The sequence below is a fragment of the Castor canadensis genome, chromosome 3 (genome assembly GCF_047511655.1).
Source record: "Castor canadensis chromosome 3, mCasCan1.hap1v2, whole genome shotgun sequence".
In the NCBI taxonomy this organism is placed as follows: Eukaryota; Metazoa; Chordata; class Mammalia; order Rodentia; family Castoridae; genus Castor; species Castor canadensis.
In genome coordinates, this window is record NC_133388.1 from 31,036,350 (window position 1) to 31,040,103 (window position 3,754).

Consider the following 3,754-nt stretch of genomic DNA (forward strand, 5'->3'; position numbering starts at 1 on the left):
CTTAGAGAATACAGTATGGAAAGAGGGGAAAATGAGTAACTACAGTGGAGAAACCAGGCAAACACTATGTCAGCCAAGTGATCAAGGTTGACATCAACAGTGATAAATCATGTTGATAGTATGTGAACTTGATATATGATGAGAATGGTACTTTAATGGTACTTTCCTTCCAAAACCCATAACCTCAACCTAATCACATGGAAAAAAAAAAACAAACTTTTTTTTTTTAAATCAGACAAGCCTGGATTGAGGAACAGCCTACAAAATGCTTGACTGATATTTCTCAAAATTGTTAAGATCATCAAAAACAAGGAAGTCTAAGAAACTGTCACACCTACAAGAGCCTAAGAAGTCATGGCAACAAAACGTAATATGATAGAATGGGTGGAAGACAGAAATAGAAAAACACTCCTAAGGAAAAAACTAAATCTGGATAATGAGTGGACTTTAGTTCATAATAATGTATTACAAATTGGTTAAGACAAATGTGCTATGTTAATGTAAGATGTTAATAAGGGAAAGTAGGTGAGTTATATAGAAACTGTAGACTCTTCATGATTTTTCTGTAAACCTAAAACTATTCTAAAATAAAAAGGTTGACTGGGTGCCAGTGACTTACACCTGTAATTCTAGTTACTCAGGAGGCAGAAATCAGGAAGATCATGGTTCCAAGCCAGCCAGGGCAAACAGTTTGAGGACCCTATCTCAAAAACACCCAATACACACACAAAAATGACTGGTGGAGTGGCTCAAGTGGTAGAGTGCCTGCCTAGCAAGACTGAGGCCCTGAGTTCAAACCCCAGTACCACTCAATAAAAATAAAAAGGTTTTTTTAAAAAAAATGCATATGGCATTTGGCTCAGATTTCTTCTAAGAATTTTATTCTAAGGGAAAATTGAAAATGGGCACAAGCCCATTTCAAAGCATCGCCTAGCCTGCTGAAAAGACACCATAAGTAAAGCACACCCTCCAGAGCTAAAAACAAATTTATGGACAAGAAGTTGTCACTGAAATTAAATGGTGGCAGACATGTCCAAGAAATATTGCCGGGATTTGATCCCTTTATGAACCTTGTGATAGATGAAATGTGTGGGGATGGCAACTAGTGGGCAATAGAACAATACTGGAGTGGTAGTAATAAAAGAAAATAGTATCATCATGTTAGAAGCTTTAGAACAAGTTTAAATAATGACAGTTCAGCAGAGAAATCCATGTCTGCTCTCCAAAGGGCCTGTTTTACTATGAAGTAAAAATTGGGTCATGTACATTTTATTATCCTTTTGTTAAATAAACTTTTGTAATAGTAAAAAAAAGAAAAAAAGAAAGAAAGAAAATGGGCACAAAAATGTTAAGTACAGGTAAATTCATCTCTACAGCATTATCTCCTAACTAGAAAAAGCCAGAAGTGCTAGAATAGGGGTTAACTAAATTTGTCTATTGGCTAAAATAACTCACAGCCTTTTAAAATTGATGTTGTGGAAGAATGTTTAATGACATGAAAAGTTATTGATTTATGATTGTATATATTTCTGTATGATTGTTACATTTCAGTATGAAGATTAGCCTAAAATGTAGAGTTTGGCTCTATTCATACACAAAAGAAATTAAAACTGTGCTTGCATGAGAATATGACCAGAATGATACACTGTACAATATTCAAAGTTAAGTGCCTATGTCTCCAATCTATTGTTTTTATGGATTTCCAGAGTTTTCTGTAAGTGAAACTTATTGTGTTAAGAGTTAAAGGAGGAGACAAAAATAACTGAGGGTTTGCGCCAGAGTGACAGACTTATCAGTGTCATCTGCAGAGCAAGAGAAGTCAAGAAGAAAAACGGGTTTGACAGGAAGATGATTAATTCTATTTTGGACATTCTCAATTTGTGACTTCCACAGGACAAAAACATGGAACTATACAACAGGTGTCCACAGCCATCAGTCCTCTGCTCTGCTTCAAGGAAAATTCTGTCCTATGAGTCACATCACTTCCATAGCACCAGTTTCCTCCACTGGCACTGAAAGTTCCCAGATTTATCATCTGCTTCTGCTGTCTCCACTTATATATTCCACAAGCATCTACAGTTTAAGACCTCAAAATAAAGCTTTGTTTCTTCCATTGTCCCTATCAAATTTGCCTCTTCTCCACTCTTCCCTGTTCAGGAAACATTACCACCAACATAGAGTTGCCCAGGCAAGTTACTTCAAAACCACTTCAAGTTCCTGCTTCTTCCTTCTTCTTCCTATACCCCATTCTTTAGGTGACTGCTAAGCTTCATGGATTCCACTCCCACAGTATCCTTGCACCCATCGTCATCCTTTTGTTTTTGCTCTGCCATTGGCCTCATCTGGGCAGACAACCACCCTTGCAGATGGTGCAAAAGTCATCTTACTGGTCCTTCCCATTTGCATTTGCTCACCAGAAAAGTTATTTTTTACATTGGACTTCCTAAAACACAGTTTGGATTATGTCACTTCATACACTGTTCACTACCTCCTGCCTTACCCCTGAGCACACCATACCACTTGCTGTTTCTTGAACAATATTAGAAATAAATTCGGTGGTGGTCCATTTTCAAGGCAAAGCATTTATTTAACCATGAATGGAAAATTTCTGGTAGATTACTTGCATGCACCTGGAAATGAGGCAGGATAGATAGATGAGGAGACAGGGAAATTATATTTTAATCAATATTTAAAGGGCCAAACTCTGACACTGGAACAAGGAGAGCCAGAAAAGCTGGCTCCCTCCCATCTTTTAGATGCTAAATTATAAAAACTGGGAGACAAAGAGGAGCTACCTGCTTCTGATTTCCTCTATGAGATGTTAAAAACCTGCTAGAATCCTTGGATGGATGGAGAAATAATCAAGTCTAGGAAAAGGAAGTTTTAAAGCATCCTATTCTCTGATTTAGGGTGTAAAATTTGGGAGGGTGACTCCTCCCCATCAGCCATCTCAGTCACCTGGACCCATTATCCTTGACCACTGTATTCCCCCAGCTCTCCACTATAAAACTAAGAGTTGGGGACCACCATTTTGAGTCTTTGCTCCCATTTACTGTGTGGGGAACAGGAAATGTTTCTCTCCCCACCCCCCTTGTCTATGCTTTATCCCATTATACTAAAATAAATCCTTGCCAAAACTTTCACCTTGTGAGACACCTTGAAATGCTTTTCAATGTTTGTGGATCTCAAGGACCTGAGATTTTGTGTGGAAACTAGGAAGTTGTGGGAACCTCCTCATCCATCCTCCGGTGACATAAAGTCACAAACAAGATATTGGGGAGGGGTCATGAGGAAATAGGTAAAAACTATGTACTTGTCAGAAAGTAAGTTATCACAGGAAGGCCTTCTCACCACAAAGAGACAAAGGGAGGCGGAGACTTAAGTCCACATCTAAAATTGTACCAATCCCAAGAGAGACATATTTTAAAATAACTCAATAGGAAATAATAAAGCTTAAGGCGGGGTGGGGAGTAGATTGTCCACCCTATAGTCCTCAGCCAATGAAGAACCAGGGAAGGGACCTACCTGCGCACTAGTGATAAAATGCCTATTGTGACCGCTGTGGGTGTACCTGGCTCACCAGACACCCAGTCTTGCAAGACTGTCATTAAAGTCTCACTTTTGCTGGACTTCACCCGTCTCTGAGTTCATTCTTTGAGTTTGGACAAGCGAGCACATTTCTCACAAACACTTTGGGGCTCCATGCCAATGTCACCTCCATGAAGCCTTCGCTTTGCTTGCCCACTCCTTTGGC

The 3,754-nt window shown here is 39.1% G+C and overlaps 1 pseudogene; it reads left to right on the forward strand.

Moving 5' to 3' along the window:
* Positions 1-989: 989 nt before the first annotated feature.
* Positions 990-1,185, forward strand: LOC109698915 (small nuclear ribonucleoprotein G pseudogene; annotated as a pseudogene).
* Positions 1,186-3,754: the final 2,569 nt, after the last annotated feature.